Source organism: Phalacrocorax carbo, chromosome 4, assembly GCF_963921805.1.
Source record: "Phalacrocorax carbo chromosome 4, bPhaCar2.1, whole genome shotgun sequence".
Taxonomy (NCBI): Eukaryota; Metazoa; Chordata; class Aves; order Suliformes; family Phalacrocoracidae; genus Phalacrocorax; species Phalacrocorax carbo.
Window position 1 is genome coordinate 65,909,148 of NC_087516.1, and position 12,195 is coordinate 65,921,342.

General features: G+C 43.4%; 1 protein-coding gene across 3 annotated transcripts in view; it reads left to right on the plus strand.

Moving 5' to 3' along the window:
• Positions 1-746: 746 nt before the first annotated feature.
• Positions 747-12,195, plus strand: part of SMAD1 (SMAD family member 1) — a 49,438-nt gene continuing 37,989 nt past the window's right edge. The window contains exon 1 of one of the 3 annotated variants that reach the window (XM_064450273.1): positions 747-852. The gene's annotated coding sequence lies outside the window, so the exon portion shown is untranslated. Of the gene's footprint in view, positions 853-918; positions 1,032-1,229; positions 1,355-12,195 lie in introns of those variants that run through there. The other 2 variants (XM_064450271.1, XM_064450270.1) reach the window with 2 other exon arrangements.

The window sequence follows — 12,195 nt, forward strand, 5'->3', positions numbered from 1 at the left end:
TTTGCCCTTGTTACTTCATATCTCCTTCCAGGAACGATGACTGGGTAAAAGCCAAAGTATTTGCTAAGGAATCAGTTTCAGTTCAATCCTACTTGTGCTACGCTTATCTGAGTACTGTAAAGATTCCCGTAACTGTAGTAGGCAAGAGGGACTTAGCGTTCCTCAAGTGGGCTACAAACTTTCAGCGAGATCCCCGTTTGAGCAGATGCTTGCAGATTCAGATAGAGTCCAAATTAATTTCAAGAGGGCCGTAGGGGTGAGGCTTCATTACTCTATATCTGATTGCACAAGAAGCCTCATGCACTTTAATAGGTTTACTTGCATAAATTAGGAGCAACTGCAACAGTATGTATGGCCGGGACGAGGGCCACATGTACAGTACCTGGGGATAGAGAGTGGTCTGTTATTGGAAGATATTATAGCAATTACTTCAATTTTAAGAACAGACTAAGTCAGGGAGTGAATCACCTGTAAGCAAGAGGCAGGATGAGATCCAGTTCAGTCAGAGCGTTACGAGAATTAACTTTAATTGCGAGTCTCACAGCATTTGGAGCTCTCCCTACAGCCCCCGCCGCCGCAGCACCCCCGCCGCGCTCCGGCGGGTGCCAAAGCGCCCTCCCCACCTCCACCAGCCCCGAGGGCCGCTGAGCGAGGGTGGCCGGGGCTGGGCCCTTGGGGCTGGGCCACCGGGACGGGGTGGGGAAGGGGCACACGGCCGCCCAAGCGCCGGGCCGCCCTCCCGCTCCCAGGGCGGCGGCCGCTGCCGGGGGGCGGCGGCGGGCGCAGCGCTCCTAGCGGGGCCCGGCGGCCGCGGCGGGGGCGGTAATTTGGAGAGGATCCCTTGCCGGGCCGGTGCGTGGTGTGCGTGTGTGCGGGGTGTGCGCGGGGGTGTGTGCGCGCGGGGTGGGGTGCCGTGCCGTGCCGTGCCGTGCCGGCAGCGGGGCGGCCGCGGCTGCCTGACGCCGGCCACACCGGATCCACCCGAGCGCGGGGCTCGGAGCCCCCGGCCCCCCCTCAGCGCCCGGCAGCCGGTAACAACTTCGCGTCCTCCCCTCGCCTCTCCCCGCTGCCCCCGCCGGGCGGCCGTGCCTGCGCCGCCCGCCTCCTCCTCCTCCTCCTCCTCCCTCCTTCCTTCCTCCCCCGGGTGGTCCCGGGCTCCCGGGCAGGGTGCGGTGGCCCCGCGCCGGACCGGGCCGGGCCGGGGGGAGGCGGCTGCTCCGTGCCGCCGAGGGAGCGCAGCGCAGCTCTGCACCGCTCCGCTCCTCTTCTCCCCGGCATGATGGCGTCCCTCCGGCAGCCCGGGGCAGACCCGGCGCCGCTTCCACGGCGGCCGCTCCCGTCTCCAAGTTTGTGGGTAGGTGCCGCGTCGGGCCCGGCGGGAGGGGGAACCTTTCCCCGCCGGGAAGCCGCCCTCCCTCCTCCTCCTCGTCCGCGATCCCCGCGCGGGGCTGCGCCGCGGCCGCCGCCCGTGCCCGTGCCCATTGTGCGCCGGCGGGGACGCGACGGAGCCCGGCCGGACGGGGCGAGCGCCCGCCCGCCTTTGTGTTTGCGGGGGAAAGCCGTTCGCCTCCCACCTCGGCCCATACGCACCCCTCTCCGTTTAGTGTTCGGGGTTCCCCCCCCTTCCTTTCCTTCCGCAGCCCCCTTCCCCCCCCCCCCCCCCTTTTTTTTTTCCTCCTTTAATGACAAATCTGTGCTTAGAGGTCAAGGAAAGTTCACTTAATTTTTTTTTTTTTCCTCCTCCCTGTTAGAAGGTTTGGATGCATGAGGCTTTCCCCTCCTCAATGTAGTTTCTTCACATAGTCGGGCTCTACAGCCAGATAATCTTATCCTGAATATAGATCTTTAAAGCTTATTACAATTTACTGGTGTGGAAATATTCAGTCATGCATTCGAAAGGATCTAGGCCAAATCCTGACTTTTTTTTTAATATATAAATTGAAGTCAGTGGGAGTTCTGACCGAGGAAGGGTTGCTGTGCTTGCTGTTTTGTTAGTAGATCAATCTGAAGAAGATATGTGGCCTGACCTTACAGTTTGCTTTTGTGGTGTCTGAATAATTAGAGCTTGTTCTGAAAAATAATCATTATTTTGGTTCATTTTAGGGAAAAATTATGCTCACTGCGTGTAAGAAAAGGTAACAGTTTCATTTGGGGCAGGAGAAGTATTGTTAGATCCGTGTGAGGAAGAGTAAAAGTAGATGTGTATTTCAGATACAAGCGAATGGAAAAGATCATTGCGTGGAACATATCAGTGTTTAATGGATGTCAGCGTTTAAAGATATGGCATCTTGAAACTAACATGCTCAGGAAAAAGCTGTATCTCAAACATGTCATAGCTGATAGTTCAATCTCTTTTGTGCGCAGAGGAGAATGAAAAAGAGAAAACTTTGTTTAATTTTTTTTCCCCTAATAGTTATATGTGTTTTTAAGCAGCACTCAAGAATAAGACTGAAAACTGAAGCTAACCCAGCCCACAGAGATCATTTTTCCTTGCAGGCGTGTGTCTCTTAATTCTGCTGGTCTTCATGTGGCTAACTGTCTGCACCTTGTCCTGTCAAACAATAGGAGCAAATCATGTGAGGGAACCTGAGGTGTTAACGCTGACTTAATTTTTTCTTTGACTTGTCAGTAATTGCTCTGCTGAATTATGGGAGATGAGTTTGTTAGTTGCAACTGATGAATGCTCATTTTATTTTCCCATTGAACCAGAGAGCAGTGCTAGGAAGCTTTTTAGAGACTCTCATTGGATTCTAGTGCAAGTTTTGAGTGTTTGCTTCTTTACTGTGCCTGCAAGAGCATTGGTACGAAAATGAAAGATATCTAGCCCTTCTTGAAGTTCTTGCTCTGGTCTTAGGGATAAAATCTTGCAACTTACTTGAGACTGTAAGTAGGCATTTGAGAGAAATTTCCTTTGATCTGGGTGATCCAGAAGCCTTCCACAGCTACCAGAGAGGATCGGTTCAAGGCATAATCAGGTTACCCTAAGGGTAGGGATTTGTCCTTGCTGCGGTTTTGACCCCACCAACTATTGGGTAGGTAATTAAATACATTTTTTCCTACCCTGTCCTGTTCAGCTTGCCTTTTTGTGTACCCTTGAAGATGTGATGATCCAATACATTTGAGAAAAGCAACTGAATAAACAGATGGGGATCTTTCTGTTTCTGTATAAATATTAACTATCAGATCAAATGTTTGAAAGCTGATGAGTTCAGTGTTTGCTTTTCCTCTGTAGTTTGAACACAAAGTAAAGAGTTGCATGTAAAGAAAAGCAATACAAAGGTTAATAAAAGTGTTACTTGTGCTTCTGATACTGGGAAATTATTCAGATGAAGTGGAGTTTCATTGCTTGGTACAAAGGTATAAATTTAAAAAATATAAGGGTTGTGACTTTTTTTAAAATTGAAGCACGAATGCACTGCATGTTACATATAGACAATGTTCTGCTCTATGAAGTCCAAGTTGTGTGTGTAAAATAAAAGCTCATTTGAGTAGTCTTACAGCCTAATGGAGGCATCATCTCAGCTTTATAAATAATGTAAGTTGTGTATAATGTGGAGTCCCCAGAGACTGCAGAGAAAGCATCATTACCAGCCTTTTCAACCTGCTGGAGATCTTAAATTGATTTACAGCACTGAACTGGTGCAAAATGATACATCAGAATGACACAGGGTCAACCTGTAAAAGTCTATGATGTGAGCCTGTTAGTTCAGTCATCATAATTAAACCATATTATGAGGGCAGCAAAGCAAGTGTCTGTGACATGTCCCATTGTGCTTCAGATAAGGGTGGTTTAAGAATTAAATAAAGAGAGCACCGTGTTTATTATTGAAGTTATGCGAAGAGTAGTTGAAACTAAGGCTTGTGGCCCTGTGAAGAATTAATGCTGAACCAATTTAGGTTGACTCTTAACCTCTATCTTGTAGTCATTAGCAACCAAAATAGATGAAGGCATGTGCAGCTTGGAGGTGTGTGTGGGGGAAAGTGGTTGAGAGTGAATATTTCTGAATTTTATATATCCTTTCTCAAGACTTAAAATCAGTTAGACTACCTGCAGATTGTGCTATCAGATATCAAAGGGACAAATAGGCAAACAAGCTAATTATTTAGGGTTTTTTTCCCTAGTATTTTTATCCTACTACTTTGTAACGGCCTGTTGAAATATTCCTGCAGATCTGAGGTCTCATATAAGACAGAGCATCTTAGTCATCTCTTGAGCCATATGACCGAACTTATTTTAGAACAGAGACTGTAATTTTGAATATAGGTTGGTGTAGGTCACTCTACGTAGGTTGAATATAGGTTACCCTGCTTTTCTTAGTGAAGGCAACTGTGGCTTCAGATTCATGTTTCTGCTCTAAGTAGCTTAGAAAGTAGCATGCCACAGATATAAAATGTTTATCACATACTAAACATCTTAGGTCTTGCTGTTTCTGCTGATAAAATCACTATGAAGTGTTTCGGGAAAATCCTGCTGAAGCTCCTCTTTTCTTCTTTCTCCTAGTCCGTGTGCTGCTTGGTGATTTGAGGGTTTTGCATGTATTAGTGGTTAAACGAACTCTTCATACCTCAACTGGTGTGAACTCTGCGCTGCATCGCCTCAGCTTCATCCAGCCAAGAAAGAAATAGCTCTTATTTTTAGTCACAAATGTAACTAAAAAAAATTTTTTTGGAGGGATACAAGAGAAGCACAGAAAATAAACGGTCACTAGTGGAGAGAGAGCCACTACTCTCCAGGTTCAGTTGCATCTCAATAGGATGTGCTTTAGCTAAGGTGCTTTCTGAGTGGCAGGTAAAAGAATTAAGGCTCGCATTTGGGTGCAGTGTCTTACAAAATGTGAATATGGAGCTCTCTTCTGCTGTTTCAATGCAGATGAATAAATGGAACTACCTTATTCAAGAGAGAGCCATAAAACCTGTGAAAATGAAAATCACATTTCACAAACTGCTTTATGGTTAATGAAGAGATTCTATTAGTGGGGTTTTGGGGTTGTGGGGTTTTTTTTAATTATTTTTTTTATTTTTTGGTTTAGGTTTTGATGACAAACTCACCCAGTTGTGCTTTTAGAGTGGGGAAAGGTCTGTCCTGCCCATAAAAACTTCACTTGTTTCCCTCTAGTACCTGCAGACTAGTATTCTTCCACCGTCCTTTCTTCTGTATATAGCAGTGTCTCAAAAAATTGAGTGCATACAAGTCTCCATAAAGATGCTATGCAGTTCCTAGGAGTTTACCTTTGAAGTTTACTGATGAAAAAGTTCGAGTTTAAAACATGAACACCAGATTGGCGAGTGTGGCTTGAAATGCTCGTGACTTAAAAGTTCGTCTACACAGGGATTTTGCACTTCTCTAGCCATTTTGCTCAAGCTACGGTGGCATAACGTTAGAACAGCATAGAGGATTTTTATGTTAGAACAGTGTTTTTCGCTTAGGATGGGAAAGAAATTACTTTAAATTGATATTTTTAATTGATAGGGTTGTGTCCCTGCAGGCTGTTGTATAATTATTTCCATTAGAATGTCACTGTTCTTCAAGATTCAAAATAACTAGAGAAAATGTTAGATTGGGCCTTTTGTGAAGGGCTTTGCAGAGGGTGGATTCAGGGATGAGAAGGACAGTCTTGGCTGCAAACAGGCTGCCACAAAGATCCCTCTCCTCCTCCTGGGACAAATGTTAATTTGCATTACAGAAGCTTTTCGGTTTTGTGAGTGGGGGGCGTCTTTGTTTTTTAATCGGATAGAGAAGCCAAACATTTCATAAAGTAAACAGGCTAATTTCAAGGAATGTAAAGCATTTTCTAGAATGAACCCAGATCTACAGGATCTCACCCAGCTTCAGTTTTATGCCTGCATGTGTTGGCTTTGGAAGCACCTCATAGTTGAACAGGAACAAAGATCGAGCCCGCTACTTCTAATTAGCCTGCGTGAAGTCGAGTGTTCAGTGCACGTAAGGCTGAACTCTGCTGGGTTGTGCAGATAGGTCTGGTTTTTTGGGTGGGGGGGGGCGGGGGGGAGAGGGAGGGAGGATGTGTGTCAGGTACTGTGGCACTGGGATTGCTATGGTGGAAGCGCTGCGCAGCTGTGTGACCACGGTGCTGCCCCCTGATAGCGGTGCTTAGTGTGACACAGCTGCTGGCTTGAGCTATCATTAAATTACAAAGGGTTTTCTGCAAGTACAAATTCCTTTACTCAGCTGTACTCTCTTTGTGAGGCTGTGTCTTGGGAGACTGCGTAAAAACTGAGTTTAGATTGAGTTGAAGCATTTTTTTCCCCCTCTAGACTTGCCAGTGCAGGGAACTGGACGGCTACAGCTATTCCAGCTACTTGTACAATTCAGTCATTCTAACGTAGTTCTATAATTGTTCTGGACTATATGTCCATGGGGTATCCACTCAGGAGAGTGATATTAGAATCGATGTCACCCGTCTTTCTCATTTTGTTTCCCCCCGCCCCATTCCCTAGCATGCACAGGCGAAGTCTAGAGTACGAGGAGGGAAACAAATTATTTTTAAACATGCCTTTATATAAGTCATTATATTTAGGCACTGTTCAAGGCAGTATCATCCAAAGGCAACTATTATGTTGACTTGGCATGTAAGCAAATCATTAATGTGGTTCACCAGTGATTTCTGAAGCATTATTTCATATTTCTGTGCTTATAAAAGGAACACTCTTCCCAACATGGCAGCAGATGAGACTGTCTGAATAAGTCAGTACTGACAGTCTGAATTATAGCACTTAATGGTGTTCAGAAGTATTTAACTTGCAAGTTTTTGTCATTAAAATCATTAAAATGCCAATCCACATCAAAGTAATCTAGGGACTATCAATCCAATATTGGGTAACTAGGAAATAAGATAGCCATTAAAATATTTTTACAATACTGAAGTGATTATAGACTGAATCACGGGAGTTTTCACTGCCTCCTTGTTTCTGTCCCCAGCATGGGTTTAAGAATCACGTCTGCCCTCCACCTTGGACTGATGGACCTTCTTTCAGTACTCACAACTATTGTTGGAGGGAAGCCGAAAATGTACCCTCTTAATACAGGCTTTGTGCATGAGCAGAACTTGGATTTCAGGTCTGAGTGTGTTACAGAGTTTCTTCTACAGAGGTTGCAAGACTGATGAACATATTTAAAAACTAGTCTGGGTACATGAAAGCAAAAAAGCATGTGTGCACACAGAGCTAACACTTGACGCTTATCTAGCAGGTCAGCAAGTTTTCTATGAATTCAGAGAGTGCTTTATGTTCAGATTGCTTGGGGCATGCAGTGACCATAGTTGGTCATATTGTGCTTGCTTTTCTTAACTTTGTTCAATATTGGGAATTATTGTCTCATTTTTCTGTGTTTACAGAAAAGACTGATTTACTGAGAATATTTTTCATATAAATCATTTCAGACTTCCGATTTCAAGTATTTTAAAGCATTGGGAGTAACAGCAGCATTCTGTCTGGCGTAGTGTGATGAAACCAGTGCATGAGACTCTCTGTAAAGATACATTATTCTTACACTGGTACATATGTGGGGTTATTCACACTTGATAGGTATGCTACATGTGCATGTGCACATATGAATGCCTAAAATACCGTTCACTGCTGTTGAAAGTTAACTTATTTGGATCAGATAAAGGTAGATTAAACCTATATATGGTTGAGAATAGCCTATAAATTTATCAAGGTGTGTGTATGTAATAACTATTTATATATAAATATTTAAATGCTGCTTAAAAGCATAAAATCAGTTTTGGTTAAAGATGAAGCAAATAACTGGAGAATCATGTTCTTGCATGATTCAATCAAAGCAACAAATTGTGGCTTCCACGTAAATGTGTTTCTAAGGGTGATAGGAGGAGGAAACATCTGCTGTTTGGTCAGATGCTGTTAATGAGTTGCATATTTGACTTTATCCTACCAATATATTTCACCTTTGTATCTGTTAGGTTTCATTTGAATATTGACGTGGGAGGAATGGAAGTAAGGACTTTCAGCTGACATGTTGAGGGACAAAATATGTGGCTTGTAATTAGCTGTATTTCCTGAGGCAGTGGAGAGAGGGCTCTCAAATTTTCTTCAAGACAAATTTGGAAGTGTGTGTCTGTGTGTGGGAGAGAGAGAGAGGGTGGAAGGTGGTGTGGAACTGACATCTTTTGCTGTTTCCCTTGGAGGTTTAATCCTCTGTGGTGTTCCTGTAAATTATAAAGCTGAAGAATTGCAAAAGTGTATGGGTTGGGGTGTTCTGTTGTTTGTTGGTTTTTAACTCTTTGTCCTTCTTTTCTTTCTAGCCCTCCCAAGATGTTGCAAAACAAACTCTGTTAGTGTTCTGGTAGGATAAAAATAAAAATGTTGGCAGAACACTTTTGCTTACTGTTGGCCAGTTGTCTGTTTTTTCAAGGGCTTCTGGAGTTGTGTTGTATGAAACAAGAAAGTTACTTTCAGGTTTGGCCCCAAGCACCTGCTTTGGAGTGTAGATTCTACTCACAGGTCCTGAAAAGTTTTTAAAACTGGCTCATCAATAAAACATGGTTCTATCCAGTGAAGTCTTTCTCTTGATATCTAAATGCTCCGTTGTGAAATTTGACGTATATTTACCACTGTTGTGGTTTCCTGACTGAAATATACTTTGGGGAATGCAGTTTTGATTTGGTTTTATTTTAACCTAGGGAGGACTTTCTTCAGGTTAGTACAACTACAAGTTGTCTGATGATCCCATTCTGCCCCCCCGCCCCCTCTTACTCCATGTATATTAAAATAATCCAGCTTGCTTTTGCAGATAGGCTGGGAGACAAACAGTACGTGAATGCGGCAAGGGTATCTGGTAGTATAGTGATGAGCATGGTATTGGAACCTCTGTAGATCAGAATCTTACAGTAGCTCACAAGCAGTGAAAAAAAGGGGTGGAAAAGTGGCTTCTTACCAGGGCTGTATGTAAAGCGAGCTGATAGTGATGAGGACTTGCGTTTTATTGGAACAGAAGCCACACATGAAGCCAAACTTCAGGGGTACAAGCAGTGAAGGAAGGATGAGTGGGGCAGCTCAGAAGACTTCTGGATGCTTTGAAAATATTCTAAAAGTTATGTAAAATTTGGAGAGGGATTATTTCTCATGATACTTTGCCTCGCCTTCTGCTCTCCTTGGTTTGTATTTGAAATTCTTAAAAGGCATACAATAACGCCACAGGCCATTTTAAATAGGACTTGGTGAAGTCAAAATTAGGGGAAACAAACTAATCTGAGATTTTCATCATAATTCATGAGAGTCTATTCCTTGTAGAATTCTGGACAAATGTATGATCTGTTGGAGCATATGATTTTTGATTAATAGCACTGAATCCATTGAGTTTTTCTTCCTGGTGAATATGCCATATTACTTCAAAAAGGAGTTCTCTTGTGGCTTTGCCTATGCATGGCAAATGGAGCTCGGATCCTGCCTCTGTCTGGTAGCTCTTGATGTGATTTTGTATTTGTGCTGAAGCAGCAGAGTTCCATCCAGTTTTACTGAACCAATTGCTTTTCTGATGTGGACCAAATCCTTGTTTTCAGATGATTAGCAGGTGCTTGTTTTGAGAACTTCACAGAATCACAGGATGGTTGAGATTGGAAGGGACCTCTGGAGGTCATCTGGTACAACCCCCTGCTCAAGCATGGCCGTATAGGTTGCCCAGGACCATGTCCGCATGGCTCCTTTTTTTGCAGTTGTATGACAACAGCATTATTCTTTTGTCACAACAACAATGAAAGTAGATTTGAAATTTACCTAGGCCTTCTCAAAGACCTGACAACATGTACGTGATGGCTTCAGGGATTGTTAAATGCATAATATAATTATTCTGGTTTAATTTCAAATGTGTAGTCTTTCAGGAATCTCAAACACATATAAAGGGTGTGCTCCTCTGCACAAGGAGGGATCAGGGAGGTGAGGGACAGAGACTCAACTGATATGGCTTCATTGAGGTCTCACCATGAATCTCCAAGGTTCAGGGCCAGAGTTTCATCTCCCTTCACACAGTCTCTTGGTCATTCCTCTTGTCATCAGACACTTCTGCCTTTTTATCAGTGAGGAGATAAATAAATAGATAAGACAGGACTGCTAATTACCTGGTGAATGCAGTGACGAACTATACTATTTTGAAAAATTTCAGTTTTGACCTTGCTAAATGTCTTGGAAAACCTGGCTTATATATAGGTTGCCATCTTGGCTATTACATTTTCCTGCTTTGCATTTTTGCCTGCTGCTGGCATTACAGTCTGGCATACTTAATAACAGGCCCTTTATTATCCATGCTAGCTAGTGTTAGTGTTAAGTGCTTCTACTTGGATGTAGTAGCCAAAGAAAGAATCTTTGTCTTTATTAACCTAAAAACTTAAGATAATGTAATTATAGTTTTTGTAATGTGTCATATTAGATTTCATCTGGAAAATATTTTATAAATACCCTCAGCTTAAAACTTCATAGTGTGTGGTATTTTTGGACAGATGGATATGAAATCACTCTTCCTTGTTCTGAAGGTTGCCGTCTAGTTACCTAGACCAGAAGACAGTGGTAGCAGAGGCGGGGGTTGAAGTGCTTGTTAGACTGTTTGGTTATTCAGAACCAGCTGGGGCAGAGCTCATTGCTCTGGGGGTGAGATGAGATTTTTGCAAAACTGCTAAGGTACTCATGTCTGAGTGTGAGCTAATCTTTGTCCTGTATAACATTTAAAAGTAGGGGGTGGCAGCTCCACAAGGTGGAAGGAACTCTTAACAGTTTGGCTTCTCTCAGCCCCAGCCACAGATTTCTTCATGTATGCCGGCTGGGTGACTTTGGTGCTCATCCTGCTGAGCTGATCCAGCTGTTCTGCAGAACATTGTTGTTGTTGTTGTTTTTGCCAGGCTAGGAAGGGTGAATTGGCTGACAGACTGTAAGCAGAGGGGAAATTATGCTGGAGTACCAAAGCTGGAACAAGGGAGTAAAGGGAAGCCTTTTCTCTTTGGGTGGGAGCAAGCTGTTAGAGTCGCTCATCTGGTGGACCTGTGACCCTGCTGGCCCAAGGCAGCTGTTGGAGGTGGCCAGTTATAAACGAGTACTGTAGTACTTCCAGATGAAGACTTCCTTAATATACTTGCCAAGGAAAGGTCTAATTTACAGGTTTTTTCCCCAGATACTTAGGTTGGTGATTAGCATGGTGAGCTTAGACTGCCAACAGTTACGTCAGTCACAAAGCCCTGGTGTAGTTATATTGGCAGCAAAAGGACAATGATTAATGATACAGTGTATTTTATGGGGGTGAGGGAGGAACACTTAAACAAGCTTTTCTGGTCAAGTGCTGTTTTGCTAATATAAACTGCAAGCTATATTAGAAGCATTTTTTCTAGTTTAAGGCAACCATAGGAGCAGAGTACATCTAGTGTAAATTCTGTATGAGACAGGGCAAAATTTTTTCCTCGTGGGGAAAAGAATGTCCTTCGAGTTTAACTTCTTAACAGTAGAAATTTCCTTTTCCTCCTTAGAGGATGAAATAACTTGAAACAACTGGCAGACCAGATCCTGTTAGCAGAATTATCAAGAAATTAGAGAAAAGCTAAATATTAAATCCATTTAAACCGCTTGTGCAAAAGCAGGCTGGTGTTACCAGAAATCACTGCCAGTGAAGACAGTTAGTGCACCTGAAGCTGATACTTGTGGTAAGCCAGTGCACTGCTTGTAGCTTTCCTGGGTTCTGCACCACTGTATAAGTCACTTTGAAATTTTTGGCTTTCAATCCACTTTCTCAAAAGAAATTTAGCAAGCGCTTGTTTTATAAGTATAGGTACATGTTGTTTAAAAACCCTTACTTTTTCTAGTTACTGCTAGCTATTTAACATCTTCAAGCATTGTGTCTTTGTAATATATTTCTTAACTTCAAGGTATTAGACTATACAAATTTAAAATACAAACTTTAGGGATTTTCTCTAGTGGAAGTGCTGGAGCGATGTTCTCACTGAATTCCGTCGTAGCCTTCTGCTGTGCCTGGGAACTATCCAGACCCTTGGGAACTTGACTGTAATCCGCCCCCCCACCCCCCAAGAAAAAATCTGGCTTCACTACAGGCATCTTTGAAATTTTGTTCTGTGCAGAAAACATTACCTAACTGGCATAAACACTCCAGGGCTATTTACTATAGTTTACTAGGTAACTGTTCTCTTTGACCTTGTCCCCACTAATTTATCAGCTATGACTCTT